General features: G+C 42.3%; 1 long non-coding RNA gene across 5 annotated transcripts in view; it reads left to right on the top strand.

The window, feature by feature from the left end:
- The window catches only part of LOC306977142, a 133,404-nt gene that overhangs the window by 5,501 nt on the left and 105,592 nt on the right, over positions 1 to 22,311 (top strand). Inside the window, exon 1 of one of the 5 annotated variants that reach the window (XR_013793810.1) lies at positions 17 to 474. The exons of 3 other annotated variants lie outside the window; for them this stretch is intronic. This is a non-coding gene — a long non-coding RNA (uncharacterized lncRNA). Of the gene's footprint in view, positions 1 to 16; positions 475 to 22,311 lie in introns of those variants that run through there. One more of the 5 variants, XR_013793809.1, reaches the window with a different exon arrangement.

Raw genomic sequence — 22,311 nt, 5'->3', positions numbered from 1 at the left:
TGTTGAGTTTTTGTATGAACTAATCTTGCCTCAGTGAAAGAGACCTAGGGCTTGGACAAAACGTCTGGAGCCCAAAGCATTCCTAGCTGGCTCTCCTCTTCAGCAGTCGGCTTAGGCTGCAGAGAAGGCAGGAGGGTAGAAGGATATAGGCAAGGAAATATAGAAGATGAGGGTTCGAGGGTTGGCTGGGGAGGTAGGGGATGACAAATAGAGAGAAGATGCACGAAGCTAGCGCATGAAAAGTTAGCGCTCACTACAAGGAAATTGCAAACTAATACGGAAAGATATCAGAAACAGGTGAAGTTGAGGTCCAGGAAGGCAATGCTGTTCAATGCCAGAACTACATATAGAAATGCTTTGAGAAGCCCCTTGGATGTAACGTGGGTTTGGATGGTCGGCAGAAGCAGCAGTGTCCAATCAGACGTCAGGAGCCCGGGCCTTGTCATCAGCGTGGCAGCGTGACATCACGGCGAGGTAAGACGACCGCTGCAATGGAGGCTGTTCAAGAGAGAGAAAAACAAGACTTAGAATTTCATCTTGCTGATTGTTGTCATGCATCCATAGTTTGAAGAGGCCAATCTTCCAACTTCATGAGACTGCATGCGCCGTGTTTCATATCTAATTATCTTTTTTTCTGACATGCATTTTTCCACTCAAGGCTCAGTTTTCACAGTGTGTCTGTTTACTAAGCACATTCAGGAGCATTAACTGACAGAAATGTGAATAGATAAACTAAGAATCACATGCTTTTCAGAACAGGGATATTGTGTTGTTGGACGTTACTTTATTCATTTTTAGTTACAATTTATATACAGTAAGATTGCAATTTATGTGCATGGTATCTACTGTATGGCTTTCTCTGACCTCAATGAACTTCACCTAAAGTTGATGCTGTCATTCTTCAATCATGAGATGTTTGTTTTAGCTTCACAATTGTTGAAAATGTTACTCTTTTATTTTAGTTTTTTTGTTTAATTTAGTGTGACACTAACACTTTATTTGTGCTTGACTATTTTCCTCTAATTTTCCATGTATGCAGCCTCTAACTCTTCACCCCATTACCCCAATTCACCCCCACGTGATTCTCTTAAATAAAGCCAAAATGTATACAGGCAAAAAAAGTAGCATATTCTCTTATAGAAGTTTTTGTACAGTAAGTTTGTCAGTTTCAAAAATTAGTGAAAGGAGATGGTTAGGTTCAGGTTAGTTAGGATAAATATATATATATATTTTTACCATTCCGGAATATGTTGAAAGACAATCCCTCAACCACTAGAGCTCACAAATAAAATATCTAATATAACCATTTACTTGAAAATCTCTGGCACTGTCTTTACCATTGCAGCATTTGGGCCTTGGCTGTACCTAAATGTACCGCCAACACATCATCACACCTATCCATGTGTGCTGGAATCGTTTACCACCTTTGCCATATGCTATCTGCACCTCCCGCTCCGTATCCTACTACATAGGGGTCAAGGCGGCGCGTGTTGCCTTTTTTGAGGTCAGTGAAACCTGGGTTTGTGTGATGGTTGGCTTAACCCCTGGCCCCCCAGCACACATGTCCATAGACACCCCCCCTCCCTGCGTCCTTCCCTCCCGCCCATCCCGCCAACCTACCCCCTCGCCCTGAATGCGTGCACGGGAAGTGGCGCTAATCGGCAGCCCCTGGCCATTTGTCCTCCCAGCTTGAAGCCCTGTCATCCCTCGCGGCTCTCGGCACAATTACATCCTTCAAGTGAACTAGAAAATCTGCTCCAATCTAGCAATTAGTCCCCGGGCTATACTCACTGAGAATGTGTGTGTGTGTGTGTGTGTGTGTGCGTGTGTGTGTGCGTGTGTGTGTGCGTGTGTGTGTGTGTGTGTGTGTATGCTAGCCATGGCAAGGAACCCGGCGCTATAACAGATTTTTATTTATTATTTTTTGCCAGCCAAACATTTTAGACGTCAATATGAATCTTGTTACCTTAGTGTAATTTTTGTAAACAAATTAGCAAACAGTGGAGATGATTGGTAGCCTCTGTCTCGGTCTAATGACAGCGTGTCGTTAAAAATAATAATAGTAATAATAATATGGTGCTGAAGCCAAGTCCAATTTCGGATTAAAACAAAAAGATGGTGCAACTTTCTTTCAGTTTGAAACTATTGACCATTTGAACCTGACTAGAAAAGGTGATGAGGTGGAATATTGTAACCTCAACGAGAGTTTTGGCCCAAACTTTTTGGATGATTACGTGTGCTAGCTGCAAAAATACTGTATCAGTACCATTTGATTTTTTTGATATGGTATGTTTAATTTGCTGTATTCAGGGCCTAATTTTCAGTAAATGTGTTGACATACAAAGAACAAAATGGAACATAAATAACTTTTATATGGTATAGAATCAACTACCATGGTTCAGAACTCCATTACTGCTCCATTACAGTTATCTGCTTAGACTGTTGTTGATTAATTTGACAAAGAACTAAATCCAACATCTTCTCTGGTAACACAGTCTAACACAGGTGTTGTTCGTACCCTTCAGTTGTGTACATAAGCTCTGAGGATTCCAGAGTTATCAAACTGATGATGGTGAACAGATGGTCACCGAAACGCTTTGATCAATCCTAAAAAACGTGTCCAGTTGACATTGTATACTTTCTTTAACAATTATGAATCATTCAAAATAATCATGTTTCCATATAAATAAAAGATAAAAGAATGAAATAATACGATGTGTTCACACTTGTTGAGAAGCTATTGCAGTTACTAGCAATTCAATCCATAAATAAGTTTGGGAATGAGTGTGCTGATGATTGAAGATCTTTTTGATCTCGACCTCGTTGCTCGTGGCAACGAGGTTTACTACAGATGATGTTCATTACTTTTCAAACTTAACATCTGTCTTTGTTCATACTTAACAGCAATAACCTACTTTAATGTAATTTTCTTTTTTTCGTTTTGTAACTGTCAACTAACCTCTTCTTCATTATTAGCTCGGACACATGTTGTGTTTTCGAAAGTACATGATTATTACTGCGTCATGTCGAGTATGGTATTGCATGGAGTTGCACTTGTTCTTACATTTGGTTTACAACTTTTCGAAGCAGCAGTGTCCTTGAGATTCAACAACTTGGATTCATATGGAAAGTACTTATAAACACTTTTTCTGCCATTGGTTCTGGGTTTATAGTGGGGGGGTAGCATAGTGTCCGGGGGGGAGAGAAGGCAGGCCTGACTGGGCATCCACAGTGCTTCTTAGTGCCGCCTGGCTTCCTCCTAAAGACCCATCCTCCTTTTGGCTCTCCTCTGCCCCCCGCTCTCTCCTCCTCCTCCACCACCCCCTTTGCTTTTGTCCCGTCTCCACTTCACCCTCCGCTTCCTCCTTTCTCCTAGCGTCCCATACCTTCCATCGGGTCCGCTCGCCTGGTCCATTTACGCGGGGACCGAGATACTGAAATGAGCTCGGACAAAAGGCCCCTGGAGACGCCGGTCCGGGGAGTTTTTTCAAAAGAATCCTCCTTAATGCAACGGGTGGACAGATAGACAGACAGGCGCGAGACAGGCGTACCCACTCTCGCCGTCTTTCTTTATCGCAATGTTTGGCCCCGAAAAGAGCACATCATCCGCCTCGTGCCCTCCCTGCTCCATTCGATACATTAAGACATTATGAGAGGTAGGCCGAGTTGGTAATGTAGCCATGGGCCACACTCTTAAGAGGCTGAGAGGAAAGTTTTGGCAGTTGGGGCAGCAGCCGCAGCAGCAGTGGACGGGCATTGAAAAGATGCATTTCTTTGATTGCGCATTAAGACACCGGGGTCCCGCTGTGCGCCGCTGTCAGGGTTGTGGAGAAAATATCGATGCGCTCAAGTTGGTTCAGTGTGAGTCGGAGCTGAAAGCATGTCTAAAAAAACCCACACACACAGATGAGAGGAAAGAGTGCGTCTAAAATCAAATTGCTAATGAGAAATGGGTCGGTATCAACAAGGCCAGTGCTTTTAACCAAATCGAAGGAGGACGCGTCAGTCTTGTGGAGAATTTTGCCGCGTAAACATGTTAGTCCTGAACTCAAATGGCATCTAAAGATTGGTTCATGATTATGGCTTGTGTGAGTTATTTCTATCACTGCAACTTTGGGTCTTAGAGTCACAAGTTAACCAATTATATAAAGGTGTTGGCACAAACTTTTATGCCTCCTGGCCGCTCAAGAATCATCATCGAATATGTTAAGTCTTATAAAAATGCGTTTTTCTGTGACCTTTTCAGTGCCATTGTCCAGTGGTAAACCTTCTCCAGATGAGGTTTAGGTTCATGGATACTTCTTCCACTGATAAAGTTAATTTTGTCTTCTTGAATAATATTTATTTCTAGCCTTCTTTTTGTTAAGTGCTGTTAAGAACATCAGTTGATAAGATGTCACAGCCGTTCGATGTCGCTTCTGACAAAGGTTTTGGTCAATGCACTTATAACTTTTGCCTTGAGAAAAGAAAGCTAAAAATTAAATGGACCTTCTTGCTGAGAAGCCAGTTTCGAACTACTTCAAATTTGCAAGACAAAGTGTCTCGCTGCAATATAAAACATCAAAAATACAGTTCGGAAAGATGTCAATAAGCTAGACAAGATGCTTCGCTAAAATCTTTCGGACAACTTGTCTGGCTTAAAAAAAAAATTTAAAAAAGGAAGGAAGGAAAAAAAAAAAAGATCGTCACACAAGAATGCGGCTTCTGTCTAATTGTTCTGGTTTTAAAAAAGCTTTAGAAGCTGTGACAGTGTGTTCTATTGTGAAGACGTCAGCTGTCAGTCAAAAGTGTCACTAGTGTGCAGTGGCGTGGCAGCAGATCCCTCCCTTTATTTAGATGAGGCGAAGAAGTGCAACAAGACAATAGACATTTACCAACAGGAAGTAATGTGACTGACAAGATTACAACGTTTGTGAGGTTTCGTGGAGGAGAATTTATTATGCAAACCTTATAACATAAAGCACCTAAGGTTTTATCGATACCATAGGTTTTCCAGGTATTGTGATCGGCTCGCATCAAAACCAATTTACTGATCCAGACGGCATATTTCCCAAAGAGGATCAGGAGATGAGAGGCGCCGCTGTATACTGTGTTGTTGCTTTTGCTAACTAGCGTACTACATGCTGACAGGAGAAGCTCTGCAGTACACACCACAAACTCTGATATCCACTGTGTTACCTTTGTGATGGTTGACACGGGTTTATATTCATAAAGATAAACATTTACTGTAGAGGTTTTAGTTAAAGGTCAGTGGTCCCAATATTTGTGGAGGAGGCCTTGTATGAAATCCACCCATGTTTGTAATAATATGCAGTCCAGCGGCTACTTGCATCCCCCACGAAAACAAGTGCTCAATACCAGCGTTGAAAAACATTATACAATATCTCATTCCTCGTGTTCGTACTTTAAAGCGGGGATCAATATAGCCAAGAAATAAGAAATAATTCTGCAAATCCAATCCATAACTCTCTTTGACAATAGTCTTTGTAACAGCATCAAGGACGCTGGCGCACTTTTCATCTCGGCCCGCACCCGTAAACATACTTGAATGGATTTAGTGCGCCTTTCCTATCTTTCTAATTCTCTTACCAATTACACTGCAAGTATTATTTTTCTCCTATGGGGGAGGTTTGTTGATATTTTTGCCCCTTTGTTGAGGCTCGGTGTGTTGTACTAACGTTATGATGGATTTGCTTTGCCGGAGCCGCGCGGTGATATCGGCTGGACTTTGATGAATGCAGTGCGGCCCCTGTAATCCTTTTTAATCACGGCGGTGGTCCCAAAACTTGGAGCTTATTTTACTCTACTCTGATTAGGACACAATTAGAGTGAATTACTAATTTGAAAATCATGCCATGTTGTAATCTGGATGTAACATTACAGGTTATTGAATTAGTATAGAGTGTATTGTTGAGACTCATGTAATTGCAGTAGTATTTGTTTGTATGTATTATATGTAAAGTGTCTAGAATGACCCAACCGGGGCAGGAGCAGTGAACTAACATTAGCTTTCAACTCTTGATGAACTGAGCCTCAAATGTTGTTTTGTAACTTTCACTGCATTGAATTTTTCTGCAAATAGATGAGTGAAAAATATTAACCATCGATTTCAATTCTGTGGCATTGTCGATAATCAGAATTTAGCAGGATATGCTAGAAAAATGATTATAGTCTTCTTATATTGAAGTCACTTTGTAGGGGTCTTAAGTTGGGTTTATTAACCCTCAATCACACTTTTAAAAAGGTTATGTTGTGGAACCTTCCACACAAAAATGTGCTTGAGACATTAGAGAACTATAACTCAATGAAGGAGTGATATTTTTCAAAACCTTTCTTATTTTGAAGATCTGACTCTCCTCTTTTTATACATATAACATTATTATAACCTTTCAACATTCTTAACCCTTTAATTGCCAACTCTCTATTGCAAAGTTACTATAGTCCATGGTCCAAAAACACAAAGCATTTAATATTTTGAAAATTTCAAATGCAAAATGGGAAATATGCCTGTGAAATATGACCCAAAGTTAAAATGTGTTTATGTAGCGGAAATTTTAGTAAAAAGAAAAACTCACGTGGGTGCTTCAACACAAAAATGTGCTTTTTGACTTTTTGAACTTTAGAAGGCTATAGTTTTATTTTGAAGGTCTGACTCTACTCTTTTCATACATATAAAAATAGTATTACTTATTAAAAAAATTTTTTAATTGACCCTTAAATTGCCAACTTTCTGAGCCAAAGTTACTGTAGTACATGTTCCAAAAACACACAAAAATGTAATATTTTCGTCGGCAAAATGGGACATTTCTGGTCTGGCTGATGTGGCCTGATGTCTATGAAATATGACCCGAAGGATTTGTTTCTAAGTTAAAATTTGTTTTACGTAGTGGCAGTTTTAGTAAAAGAAACTCACGTTGTAGGAGCTTCAACACAAAAATGTGTTTGTAAGCTATAAAAAAATAAAGGAACAATATATTTTTAAACTTTAGGTCTAAGTCTCCTCTTGATATACATATCAAAATAATATAACTTTTAAAATATTTGAACCCTTTCATTGCCAACTTTCTGTCGCAAAGCCACTAAAATGTGTTGCCCTTGTGGGCCCTTTGATATATCAGTCCATAGACTTACATTGCAATCACTATTTTTCAAACCGCTACTATAAAACTGAATAAAAATGTAACTTCAAACATTTTTGTGTTGATGCTCCCACTACAGTAGTTTTTACTAAAACTAACAGATTTTAACTTGGAAACAAAGACTTAGACTTTGCTTTCTGCCTTCATCCCACACACCGAAGTCCCCTTACATTTTTCTACAACTTAGAAACAAATCCTTTTGGTCATCTTACACATCCAGCCACACCAGCCACACCAGAAATTTCCCATTTTGCATTTGTCATAAAAAATGTAGGAGTTATGCAAAAAATAAAAGTCCAAAAACACAAAAATGTGCCTGGGTGTGATAGAGGGTTAAAGGTGCATTAGGCAACTTTTTATGGGAAAAAAGTGAATATTAATGAATATTTGACCTTTTAATGCCCCAGCAGCTGTATGAGTGGTCAGCATGGTGCCTCTACTTTCCATTCCAGTGTCCTCTGGGACACTACAGGACCAATTGTTTTTTGGGGTTCCTGGTAGGTTTTCACTGCTGATGGGTCTGTCTCCATGGTTACGTAAACATTCCATCTAGAAAACCTTCCAGAAACCCTAAAAAACTAGAAAAAAAAAATTGGTCCTGGAGCATCATAAAGGCCACCAAGATGGAAAGCAAAGGCGCCAAGCAACCCACCCATATACAGCCTCTGGGCCTCTAGGTCAAATATGCATCAATATCAACTTATTGTTTTGTTTGCATAAAAAGTTGCATAATGCACCTTTAAGTATTTCTTATCGGATTGGATAACATGTTGTAAAATGAGATGAAGAACGGGGAGAGACATCCAGCAAACCGCCGGAGTAGGAACCCAAACCCATTACACGGAGGACAGAACAGTGCTCCGCCACATGTGAAGCAGCCCCAACCGCACTGTTTTTCCTTCAAAGTGGTTCAGCGTGTGTCACATCCACCCACAAAAGAATGAAGTCAGTGTGGTTTCATTCACGGTTAGGGGTGCAGACAAGTACAGGTCCAATTCTTCTGTAATCTCTCATCCTGCAAGTCCAAGGTCAAATCTTATTTCCACAGTTAAAACATACTGTCCAGGAAGAGTCCCAAAAGAAAATATCCAAAGTTCATCTAAAAGAATCCACTGTACTTTTACTTTATAAATACATTTTGGAGAAGATGAATCTATTTTCTTCTTCTTTTATAATTATTGGTTGAAATAAATAGCAGAAAATGTAATAAATAGTACATTTAAGTTTCACTACACCTTTTCCATCTGAACTGAAACATTGCCCTGTTCCGATATTAGTGAACAAGTTGTCTTATTGGCGAGCACATAACTCAAAGTACACCACACACTTGTTAAACTTTCCTCAAATCCCGAAAAAGTCTTTCAGCCGCAAATCCCGCATTTCCGGTCGCTGCTTGTTGGTGGCGGCTCTTCTCCGAAAATGAGCTTTTCTCTCAAATCCGCTCTCGACAAAAAATGTGACCAACTATTGTTATGCTTTGTCTTCATATCATTCTAATCCTCTTTCTGCTTCATATGTCCGTCCATCCAGCGAGCAATCCTATACCCCCCATCAGCAACCCACTCTTCCGGGACAGGCCTGTTAACTGACCGCCCCGAACACCCACGCTTTTGGCCCGAAATGAGAAGGCTGCTGCAGGATTTGGCATTTTGTGTATGCGTGCGGGGGGTGTCTCTGTATGCCTTCCGTGTGGGCATGTGCGCTTGGCTGTGGTCATAGGTATGAAGCAGATCGGTTTAAAGCCTTATGAAGCTATTGTTGTCCAATATAACCGGCTTCCTCGTCTCTGTAGTCCTTTTGTTTGATGGGCGATCCAGGCTGGTGCTAATGCCATGGAGGCATTGCAATGCAGTTACAGGGGGGGGGGCATATGCAAACAAATCATTTTAATAAAGTAGGTCAATCGCAGAGACAAAGACAGGTCCGGTCAATTTCGTCATTTTAAATAGTTTGACCTAAATCAATATTTCAGTTTGGTGATGAGGCTCGGGTGGAAGCTATAGTCAGATGAAAAACACAATATATAGTAAAAACACAATGTTATATATACCGCTATATACAGTACAGTTTGGAAGCGCTTTTTTTAATGTATATGTTTATTTTATTTCAAGACTATTTACATTGTAGATTCTCACTAAAGGTGCTCATTTATAAATTAACATAGATGAAATTATGTTTTAAACTTGATTACTGCTCTGCACACTTTTGACATTTTCTCTTTAAGCTTCATGAGAAACAGTTTTGACTTCACAGACTGTTCAACCGTTTCAGGGACGACCTTATGAAGCTCATTGAGAAAATACCAAGAGTTAAAGGTGTCAATTTTGAAGAATTTAAAATATAAAACATGTTTTGAGTTAAAAGAAAGACAAAAACCAAGGCACTCCTCCCACATCCTAATTCTCTTTACATTTAAAAAGCCTTTATTGTGCTGGGCTGATGAATCTTAAAATCTTTAAGACATATTGCTGGTTTGTTGCACGTGTATTGGCTACAAAGCAACAAACAGGTATTTGAAGCTGGTGCCTCTGGAGTCTCCTGAACATCAAGGTGTTGGACCCTCCAGAGGCTCGCAGTTGTGCATAAACCGTCTATCCGGCCTCCACAAAACTGTTAATTGAACAGTCACGAACAGAAACGGCTGCAGTGGCCCAGAAATACATTTTAGAAGGCCTAGTTGCCGAAACGTTGTACTGCACAATAAATCTCACTTTTTACAAGATTTACAGTTTTTCTAACATAAAACACAAGAAAAAATAGATAAAATGAAAACTCACTGACCCCACTTTACAGTACAAGGTGATTACATAAATAAAGGGCTCGGATTCAAGGCCCTATTTTTTTACCTGTTTTTTTATGTCCTTTGGTGTCAAAATATGGCAAATAAGGAATACCCCTTTTTGTCCCTTATTGACAATGAAATGTTGACTGCAAACATAGGGTTAATTTCCCCCCCAAATAACACTTTGACAATATATTCTCTATGGTAGAGAAGATTTTACCCTACAAGAGAGAAAGAAAAAACAGGTGTATGGGCTTTTAATGTCGATGAGAGCATACATTGTTCTTTATATTTCACCCATCCTTTAATGCAATTTTGACGGGACCATTGGGTGATTTCGCATCTTTTGTCAATTTCTGGATGGGTTTTTCCCTATAAGTCAATTGACTTAACTCTCAAACTGGAGAGATGGCCTTCAAAAATGGCAGCACAGAAAATAACAAATGAGTTGTCAGCGTTCATGTTCATGTTCACTGTGGGGGTAAAAATAGTCACGATGCTCTGTGCTCCGTCCCTTCCTCTCTGCAGTAATCAGACTAGTGCATAATTAGTGTGCGATATTATTATGGCAATATTCGAAGAAAGAAGGCTATTCGTCTGCTAAATAAACTCCTGATTTGAATGAAGTGAAATCTCATGAAGCCATTAGCAGCGTATATTTCTGGTTTGATTAGCGTCTCTGAGGCTTGTTAAGACAGATTTACTCCATGAAAGGTAAAGAACAATGGAAACCGGCTAATGGCTAAAAGCACCAAATGGCCTTCTGCGTGACAAGGGCCGTACACACTGCGAAAGCTTTTCACAATGACCACCGGGGCACTGTCAGTCACATAGCAGTACGTTGATGAGGCTAACAGCATTCAGCTGTCATGAACCGAGGCGCCCTGTGATTGGCTAAAGTAACAGGAGATACAGTGCCTCTCGTAAGTATTCATACACCTTGGACTTTTGCACATTTTGTCATGTTTACAACCCTAAACATAAAGATTTTATTTTTATTTTTTTACTGAACGTTCACACGCAAGTAACAGACAACTGTGAAGTGAAAGCAAAATGATACATGAAGTATTCATACAGCATTTTCTGAGTGCATTAAATTGCCTTTATAACATTCCTAATGTCTCCAGAATGTTCACTCCTTGGCCTAACGGTTAAATAGAGGCACCTGTGTGTAATCTACTCTCAGTATAATTTCAGCTGTTCTTTTAGGCCCTCAGAGCTGTGGTCGGAGTGTATTGGTCACTAAACACTATCATGAAGGCCAAGGAGAACACCAGAGAGGTCAGGGATAAAGCTGTGGAGAAGTTTAAAGCAGCCTTAAGTTATACAAAGATTTCCCAAGATTTAAACATCTCCCGGAGCAACTGTTCAATCCATCATTCAGAAATGGAAAGAGTAAAGTACCACTGCAAACTTACCAAGACACAGTTGTTCACCTAAACTAACAGACCGAACAAGGAGAGCACTGGTCAGAAATACAACCAAGTGCCCCATGATAACTCTGGAGGAGCTGCGAAGTCCTGCTGCTGAGCTGGGGGAATCTGTACATGGGACAACTATAAGTCGTATCTACACAAATCTGGCCTTCATGGACGAGTGGAAGAAGAAAGCCATTATTGAAAGGAGGCCATAAAAAATCCCGTTTGAAGTTTGCTAGAAGTCATATGGAGGACACAGCTCCATGTGGAAGAAGGAGCTTTGGTCAGATGAGAGAAAAATTGAACTTTTTGGCCCAAATGCAAAACGTTATGTATGGAGCAAATCTGACACTGCTCATCGTCCTGAGTGCACCATCCCCAGTGTCAAATATACGGGGGGGAGCATCATGCTGTGGGGCTGCTTTTCCTCAGCGGGGACTGGGGAGATTGTAAGAATAGTTGGGAAGATGGATGGAGCCAAATACAGAGACATTTTGGAGGAAAACCTGCTGGAGTCAGCAGGAGAACTGAGGCTGGGGCGGAGATTCTCCTTCCAGCAGGACAATGACCCGAAACACAAAGATGAATCTACAATGGAATGGTTCAATAAAAACATATTAATGTGTTAGAATGGCCCAGTCAAAGTCCTGACCTAAATCCTATTGAAAATCTGTGGAATAATGTGAAAACTGCTGTTCACAAACGCTCTCCTTCTAATGTGACAGAGCTGGAGTTGTTTTGTAAAGTGGAATGGGCTAAAATGTCAGTCTCTACATGTGCTAATCTTGTAGAGTCAGACCCAAAAGACTTGTGCTGTTATTACAGCAAAATGGGGTTCACAAAGTATTCATGCATGCTGTATGAATACTTATGCAAGCCCCACTTTTCAGTTTTCTATTTTTTGAAATTTAACAGAATCATGTATCATTTTGCTTTCACTTCACAGTTGTCTGTTACTTGTGTGTGAACGTTCAGTAAAAAAATCAAAATAAAATCTTTATGTTTAGGGTTGTAAACATGACAAAATGTGCAAAAGTTCAAGGTGTATGAATACTTACGAGAGGCACTGTAGTTATATTACAAATATATGAATTGGTTACAAGGAAAATCAAGGTAAATATCTGCTTTCTGCATTTGACCCACCCTGCGGAAGACTTGTGAGGTTCATGGTCTGGAGTACCTTGCTGGAGGATTGTGTGCATGTTTTAGGCTGATGAAAGTCAAACTGTATAACAACCTGTGCATCCTTGGCGCAATGTGAACCGAGGCCTTGAATATTTAATAGCAGTAAAGATGTGGTTAACTTTACTCCTGTGTCTTTAACGGAGGCCCTAGCCCACTGGAGTCGGTCCCTTACGTTTGACCCATCCTTCAGTGTTAGCAGGATCACTGAGTCCTGCTCCCTAAAATCAGATCTACTTGACTGGAGGTTAAAACTGGCTCAGGTTAGGTCTCACTGTCTGACATGAAACCAGAATTAACTTTTATTATTTTTGGGGCATTTTGAATTTTAAAAAATATTTATATTTGCTAAATGCCAGAAGAATGACAGATAGATTTTTCTACACAGTTTTATATTACTTTTTACAGAGTCTGAAGTTTACATACACTAAGATTACGATACCTTTAAACCATTTGGGAAAGGCCAGATGACGATGTCTTGGCCTTGGAAGCACAAGTCTGGTTTATCCTTGGGTGCAATTTCATGACACTTGAAGTTGCCAGGTTCAACAAAAATGGAAACGTCCAGTCATCATATAGATCAGAAAGAAGGCGGGTTCTGTGTCCCAGAGGTGAACGTGCTGTGTCTGAAATGTGAATAATCAACCCAAGAACAAATGCAAAAGCTCAGGGGCCTCATTTATCAAGCTTGCTGCGCACAAAATGAGGCCAAAACTTTGCGTAGCCGCTCCTCTGCGCAAGTTGGTATATATAGAAAACAAACCAAACGTGAAACATTGCGCTCCTCCACGCTGCCGTACGAGGTCCGCACTTTTCAGAAACACTGCTGAGAGACGGGAGAGCAGAGACAGGACTGGTTTCAGGAAGTCAGGTTTGGTTTGGTTTGGTTTGAAATGGTTTGAATTTACTTTCTTCAGCAATGACAAAGATTAGAATGAAATAAGCAACTTATCACGATGTCTGTGAATATTGGTGCGCACATACGTGCACGCTCGTACCCGTGCACGCATGCGCACTGGCGCTAAAGCCTTTTAAACGGGAAGCAGGAATGACCCCGTTGTCCTGTGCTTTGAGTCATCTCTGGACATAAGTCTGACCAACTGGGTTTAGGTCCAAAGCTCGGGTCACATGACCTTCAGACGAGGCCGTCTTTACGCAGTGCGCACCGGCACCGCGGCTCCACTGCCCACGCCCTCCTGAGACACCACCACTGACCTCTCCTCACTCACACCACCCGGACACTGACCTCACCTCACTCACTCCACCCGGACACTGACCTCTCCTCACTCACTCCACCCGGACACTGACCTCTCCTCACTCACACCACCCGGACACTGACCTCACCTCACTCACACCACCCGGACACTGACCTCACCTCACTCACACCACCCGGACACTGACCTCACCTCACTCACACCACCCGGACACTCCTCACACACACCACCCGGACAAAGTTTTATTGATGGAATATGTAGAAAGATGCCAATACGTGTAATCAGAGAAGCAGAGTTCACTCTTCATTAAATCTCCTCTCTGCCCGAGCTGCGGCAGCATCAGCCCCTCCCTCTCAGCCCCTCCCTCTCAGCCCCTCCCTCTCAGCCCCTCCCTCTCTGCCCCTCCCTCTCTGCCCCTCCCCTTCGGTAAAACCCACTCATTATCGCCTCATGTTTAGGGAAATCTCATTCATAAGTCACTTTGCATTGCCTTTTATGGTCAAATGGAGGCGGGCAGAGGGCGTGTCCAGAGGGCGTGGCGTGAGGTCCACAGCTTTCTGCTCCAGGTGGAATCAGCGAAGGAAAGATTGCGGTCAGGTGTGCGCACCGGCGCATACGCAGGGTTTTATAGATCGGAAACAAACTTTGCGTACAGAATTTTGCGTTACTTTCCTACGCACTTTCAAAATCAGAGTCTCACACACAGTTTGATAAATGAGGCCCCTGGTGAAGATGCTGATACTGGTAAGAGTTTGTCATTATCCAGAGTGAAACAAGTCCTGTACCGACACGGACTGAGAGGGAACTCTGCAGGAGTTCATGACCATCGCCACGTTTGGAGGAAAAAGCCTGAGAACACCGTCCCAACTGTGAAATACGGGGGTGGCAGCACCATGCTGTGGGGTTGTTTTGCTGTGGGAGGAACTGGTGTGCTTCACAAAATAGATGATGTCATAAGAAAGAACACTATGTGGAAATATTGGAGCTAAATCTCAAGACATCAGCCAGAAAGTTAAAGCTTGGGCGCTGATGGGTCTTCCAAAGCATATGGCTAATACTGGTTAGAAAGTCTTTTAAGGATAACAAAGTCAATGTTTTGGCAGGGCAGAGCTGAAAAGGCATGTGCACACAAGGTGGCTACAAATGTGTCTCAGTTACACCAGCTCTGTTTGGAGGAATGGACCCAAATTCCTGCCAACTATTGTAAGAAGCTTATTTGCCCCGGAATATACAGACAATACAGACAATTCCACCAAATATTTATGAAATGTATGTAAACGTTTGGTTTTGTAAAAAGTAGCATAAACATTTCTAGAAAATCTCTCATTCTTCTGGCATTTTACAAATAGAAATATTTTTTAAAATTGACCTAAACAAAATAAAACTTCATTCTGATTTCATGTCAGACAGTGAGAAAAATATGCAAATGTGTCTTTTTATAAAGTGTATGTAAACATACGGTTCCCGCTGTAAGTGTGTGCTTTGGGCCCAACAATAAGAAACAGGTAGTATCTGCCACTGTTCTGCCTCTTTCAGTAGTTATATACAGTATAATGCCCTCATTTATGTGTCAAGTACATCTCTCCTTGGTCACGTCCACCTGAGCACCCACAGGACAGAGACACCACACCTCCACCTGAGCACCCACAGGACAGAGACACCACACCTCCACCTGAGCACCCACAGGACAGACACCACACCTCCACCTGAGCACCCACAGGACAGACACCACACCTCCACCTGAGCACCCACAGGACAGAGACACCACACCTCCACCTGAGCACCCACAGGACAGAGACACCACACTTCCACCTGAGCACCCACAGGACAGAGACACCACACCTCCACCTGAGCACCCACAGGACAGAGACACCACACCTCCACCTGAGCACCCACAGGACAGAGACACCACACCTCCACCTGAGCACCCACAGGACAGAGACACCACACCTCCACCTGAGCACCCACAGGACAGAGACACCACACCTCCACCTGAGCACCCACAGGACAGAGACACCACACCTCCACCTGAGCACCCACAGGACAGAGACACCACACCTCCACCTGAGCACCCACAGGACAGACACCACACTTCCACCTGAGCACCCACAGGACAGAGACACCACACCTCCACCTGAGCACCCACAGGACAGAGACACCACACTTCCACCTGAGCACCCACAGGACAGAGACACCACACCTCCACCTGAGCACCCACAGGACAGAGACACCACACCTCCACCTGAGCACCCACAGGACAGAGACACCACACCTCCACCTGAGCACCCACAGGACAGAGACGCCACACCTCCACCTGATCACCCACACAGCCACAGACTATCACCGCTCCTGAGCCAGAGGAGGAAACACTGGGAGAGCCTAAAAATATAAGAAACCATCTAAAAACACTTATAAGAGTTTAAAATCCAGAAGTAAAAGCAATTAAGCAAGATAGAAAGAAGTATATATATATATATATATATATATATATATATATATATATATATATATATATATATATATATATAGATATAATTATATAATATATAATCAGAACTAAATAAATAGATTAAGTTAAAAGCAAAACTAAAAAGGTGGGTCTTGAGCCTGCTCTTAAAAACATGAACGTTCTCTGCAGCCCTGAGCTCCTCCTCAGGTGGTTCCAGAGGCGAGGGCTGTAATACTGGAACGACGCCTCACCATGAATCTTTTTGTTGACTTCAGCAATAGCTAGGAGACCCCTGCCGGAGGAGCGAAGGGATCGCTAAGGTTCATAAAGTAAAAGCACTTCTGAAAGATAAGATGGGTCCAGACCATTAAGACATTTAAAAACCATTAAAAGAACTTTAAAGTCGATCCTGAAACACACGGAGCCAATGCAGCGATTCTAAAACCAGTGTAATGTGGTCCCGCCTCCTGGTCTTCGTCAGGACACGAGCTGCTGAATTTTGTAAAAGTTGTAGACCTGAAATCCTCTTTTTGGGAAGACCAGAAAGCAGGGCATTACAGTAGCGGATACGACTGGTGATAAAAGCATTAGCGTCTCCGTGTTGGCCCGAGAGAGAATGGGGCGACTCTGGCTATGTTCTTTAGATGGTAAAAACCTATCTTTGTGATATTCTTAATGTGTGGAATAAAAGAGTTCAGAGTCAAAAATCACACCCAGGTTCTTCACCTGTGAGGAAGGATTAAAGACAGTGACTGTAGTTTGGGTAAAAGTCTCTCTCTCTGGGCCTCAGGACCGATGAGCTGGAGAAAGTTTTCTGCCATCCAGAATTTGATTCTAAAATGCAGTTAAAAAGTGCATCTATTGGCCTGATGTCATCAGGAGACATGGAGAGGAGATGTATACCTGTGTATCATCAGCATAACTGTGAAAGTTGACTCCATGTTTCCTGATGACATCACCAAGAGGGAGCATATACAGGTTAAAAAGCACTGGGCCTAAAATCGAACCCTGGGGCACACCACATGTAATTTTATGGACCTTAGAGGAGCAGGTATCCACTTTATGCATTTATTTAAATAGTCTTACTCAAAATTACAGCAGGGTTTCCGCAATTAATTTAGACAATTAATGTTATTAACAAGCATTACATTTGAGTCCAACAGGCATTTCATTTTTATAATTTTTTCTTTCTTGTTTTTACTGCCTAAGTTTGTACAAAAAATTGGGTCTGAAACACATACAACTTCAACAGCTGGCTGAAATTGTACACATTTCTGTACAAAAGTTGCACAATATATCCAAATTTGTTTTAGAATATTGAAACCATCATTCCCCTTTTTTATAGCATGTTTGCAAATCCCACTAAATTGAATATGCACAGATATTTTAATTGTTTTTATTTTATTTTATTACTATTATTTGCTTCAATAGCAATAAAAAATATCGTTTTAAAATGATGATAAAAAGCAACAATTTGACTGGCTCACGATTTATTCAACAATTTGTGACTGCGGTCATGCTTTGTGTACCTGGCTTGAGAATCAGTCCTGATGAATGGCCTTCTCGCATGACGAGCCCGCCCAAAACCTTCCAAAATGGCCACCGGGGCACTGTCAATCAAATAACGGCACCACTAATGCGGCTAATAGCATTCAGCTGTCATGAACCATAGCTCCGTCGATTAGCTTAATAACATCAAAAAGCTACTTTTTTTGTTGACTAGCTCGGCCTGGGAATGTTCTGACTTCTTCGCAATGCCTATAAAACGCTCGCCCCGGGGTAATTCATCATCGTTGCCGGACAGCGCTGGTCTTTGTTTCGCACCATGGGCTGTTTTCAGGATCTCCTGGCTGCCGCGGGAGATCGCGGCGGAGGGAGAGGGGAGCAGTAGCTGAGAGGCATTTGACCCAGTGTCAATTAGCGGCCTGTCTAGTGTAGTGCTAGTGTTTCCCCCGGGGGCCGAGCCTGATCCCAAACATTAAATCATTTCATTCACTTCACGGAAACCACCCCCGCTGTTTCCGCGAGCACTCAGAGCCCCCGCTGCCTGCTGTTTTGGACACATTTTACTAACGCGACGGCAAAGTAGACGCCATCTCAAAGTGGCGATGTGACAGCCTGAATGTGTTTACCCATCAGACACGGGAGAGATGGGGTAAATATTATAGTACAAGTAGCAATATGTGGCAGTACGTTTGACAGTTGACTCTAATGGGCCTCGAAATGTCCAAAGTACTCACATTTAGCTAAACTCACATTTTGCTAAACTCACATTTTAGAGAGTTTTTAAACGTGTGCCTGGACTTTACGAGTTCTCTCACATTTTCAGTCAGTTCACCGGACTCTTTCTGTTCATTTCATTTCAATGTTTCTAAACGTAGTGCATCTGGCATATGCTGGTAGCGGTTTATTAGGTACTGCACCCTAAGCTGAATAGAACACAAATACAAATTCAGCCACTAATGGAGGTCTGCACTAGCAATGGTTAGGACTTGATTAGGGACAGGTTCTGGGACTTTGACAGCCGATCCGGCATCCTAAAGTGTAACCCCCAGATTCCACATGTTTGAATGTTCGCTCAGCGCCACTCCTCCAAATGACGGCGACATCAGCGGCTCTTAACTCCGCTTCAGCTCACCTTAGTCCTCTCCGCTGCGCAAGGCAATGGAAAATAAAAGTCTTAACAAAACACGTAACTTTTTAGGAGCCGACGAGCTGTAAACTCCTGTCACAGAGGAGATCGCTTTGAAGCTAGCCCTTTCTCTTCCATTTTCACAAGTCTTTTCCTCCTACGTGCGAGGGACAGCGTGGCAGAGAAAAGTGTCCAAACAAAACTAGGGACTTCTGCCAATTGGGCGGCACGGTAGTACAGCGGTTAGCGCTCGTGCTTCACAGCTAGAAGGTGCCGGGTTCGATTCCCTCCTGGACGGAGCCTTTCTGTGTGGAGTTTGCATGTTCTCCCCGTGTCTGCGTAGGTTTCCTCTGGGTAATCTGGTTTCCCCTACCACTAAAAACATGTACAATAGGCCAGGATGAATGAGAGTTTGTTTTTTGAGTGCAATGGGGGACGACGGATGGAAATTAGCCCAAGGCTACAATCCAGTGTGGCGTATTTACATGCATGAGACCCATGTACGTTCATTAACATGCACTGTCCCAACCAAATAAACAAATAAGAGTAACTTTATTGAGGAAGTCAAATAATATGTGACACCAAAACAGTTGTAATTCATGGCAATGAACAAAAAGATGAGATAATGTTCCCTGATCCGATACACATTTAACACACATATCTAACATTTTGATAAACCTTTGTCAACTTTGTAGGAGGGAAGTGCAATCTATGAACAACCTTTAACAATAAGAGCATGCCTGGCATTTAGAGAACTGTGATATATATTCTGCCATTTTTCATCTGAAATACTGTATATACCCCAGTTCTTCCTACAGTTTATCCCTGAAAATGTCAGAAGGTGGACTTTGTATATTTATTAGAACCTTGTAGACGCGAGAAACAGCGGAACACCTGAAGGAAACAAACACCGGCCCGAACCTTCTCACTATTTGATTTGAATTGGGTTTGGAATCTTCTCTGAAAACGCAGTTAGGTCATGTTTATGAAATAGTTCTAAAACTTACAAACCAGACCTTTATCTCAAAACACAAGGTCACACAAGTTCCCAAAAGTACTTACAGGCCTGAATGATGAAGATGGACTTTAAAACATCAGTTGGAGCCATCACTTTCAGGTCCTGTTTAAATGACTGCATACTACAAGAGTGGACAATATGGAAACTTATGGAAACACAATAGCAGTGGTCGAGTAAGATACAAAATGTCCTGGTAAATTGTAAAAAAAAAAAATGTTCAAAATTACTTTTCCCAGTGTTCTTGACCTCTGTGTTTTAACTAGTTACAAATGGTTAATTAGCAAAACTCTGCAGTAATTTCTTTCTCCTTCATTCGCAAACCTCGACCTCTGCTTCCCGTCAGGCGCGCAGATGTTAGCCCTGACACAGAGCGCTTGCAGGTGTCAACCACGTTTCATAACCTTTCCCATTCACCGCGCGCTAACGACACCCGCACAATATCGGGCGTCTAATCAACCCCGCCGAAGTGCCGCAGTTCGCCGAGAGAAAACAGCCCCGCTTTGTCGCCAAACGCCTTTGCCTCTCTATTCCCCTCTATGGACGCTAAATGATTTAATTTGCCGGCGCAGATGTAGCATTTAGAAAGGAAAAAAAAAAAAAAAAAAAGTAAGACGGGATGGAGATGGGAGGGGCGCGAAATGGCAGGAAGGAAGGAGCGACGCTGGCACCGCGACAGGCGAAAAACGGCGGCGGCACTCGGGGGGTCTCTTGACGAAGCCCGTACAAACCCCATGATTGTGTGCGCGCGGACGACGAGGGAGACGAACTTCTCGCCACTTTCGGATTTCAATGGGAAATCAAACGGCTTTCACGCGCGCCGTCTTGAGAGATCGGCGGATGGCAGGTGGGCTTACCCCCGCGGCACACGCTGCGAGGCCTGGCGCACCACCAGCTCGGGGACCCGCTCTCTCCGGAGGGGCTGGAGATGTTTCGGAGACGAGTTGCGAGTTACTGTTAACCCCAAAGTGATGAAAAAAAATAAAATAAAGTGTCAAGGAAGAAGTAGAAAGCTTCACTTGCCGTAGTTTTCGACTCTGGGTACAGGGGACTTCGGTGCATGCTCTTTTTGGGTCTTGAGGCTGAACTTAGAGTCAACACTTTTGCAGGATTTTCAGCCACTTTTAATTCGTGGTTGTCAAGTTGAAGACAGACATCATGCAAAAAGAGCATCCTAGTCTTGCCTGCAAACATGATTGCATAGTGGTTTTCTCACACACTCAAAGTCACTCAAAGTATTCAGTGGTTCACATCCTCAATAACCTTAGGTCCCCTCGAATCTCGTCTATTGCTCATTTTCAAATTCAGTAGAGTAAAAAAAAAAAGAGAGAGAGAAACATGCTAAACTAAATGTAGTGTAATTTGTGGAGAAAAATGAGATTGGCATGGATTTTTTCTTTCTTTTTTATTTTTCTAAATATGTCCTGAACCCGGAAGCATGAGCTGGTTTTCGTTGCCGTTCATGTACATTGCGCAATCACAGACGTTTCAGCTTGTGCCTTCGTTTGATCTCTTTCTGTTTTTTACTGTGTGCTGGACATTAAATAAGATTGTAATATAAGGATTGGGTGTTCATGAGCAGTGGCCGTCGGTGACCGCAGTGTTGTGCCCAGAGAGCCCAATCTCCAGATCTTAAAAAGAGAATATTAGTAAAGCTGTCTACATCTGCAGTAGGGCATTTCAAGTGTTTTGTGCATTGTAAATTTCATGTTTCCGTGTTCTGTTTCAGAAAGCTGAATGAGCTCCACTCTTATTGCTGCCAGCTCCAATAGTTTAAACCAGTTTGGAAATGAACTTACTCAATCCCAGCTCCGGTCCCCGATAAAATCCCAATCCGTGCCGGTGTAGCCTCCAATGGTTAAAGCTCAGTGGCTGAACTCTGGAGGTTCTTAGCTTTCAAATCAGGAATGCCCTGTTTACAGACTCGTGCTTGTGTTCACGAGCAGCTTTGAGCAGACCAAGTTCAGCCGTAGGGACTGTTTTGAAAGCACTAAGAGCCTCCTGCAAACAATCACTTTAAGTTTACTCCATCGACACATCTCAAGCGAATCACTTTAGCTTTATGTAGGAAAAGGTTTGAAAAGATTCTATTTTCTTGCAACTTTCACCGCCAAGTGATTTGTACAAATTAATTACCCAACTAATCATTAGTTGCAGCCCTATTTGAAACATCTATAGGGATTGTTCCCTTTATTCTTGTAGCAGACTGAATTGTAATTGGTTGCCACCTTACAGTATAGAGCAGGGGTCTCCAACAGATCATAAATTCCTGAGTATGCTCAAAAAAGTAAGTCTCTAGCCCATTCCTGTGCGGAGTTATGAATTTTGAAAGAAATAACCATAATGCTCACTCCAGCCACTAGGGGGCAGCTTAAATTTAAAAAAGGGGAAAGAATACCACCCGTGTCCAGCAGAGGGCACTGATATAGTGAGAGATCAGGATATAAACAACACATTATAGCCACATGGTCAATGGACCG

The sequence above is a fragment of the Gobius niger genome, assembly GCF_951799975.1.
Source record: "Gobius niger genome assembly, chromosome: 17".
NCBI classification, from domain to species: Eukaryota; Metazoa; Chordata; class Actinopteri; order Gobiiformes; family Gobiidae; genus Gobius; species Gobius niger.
The sequence above is the reverse complement of the archived record's forward strand: the minus strand, read 5'-3'. Positions and strand labels throughout refer to the sequence as shown.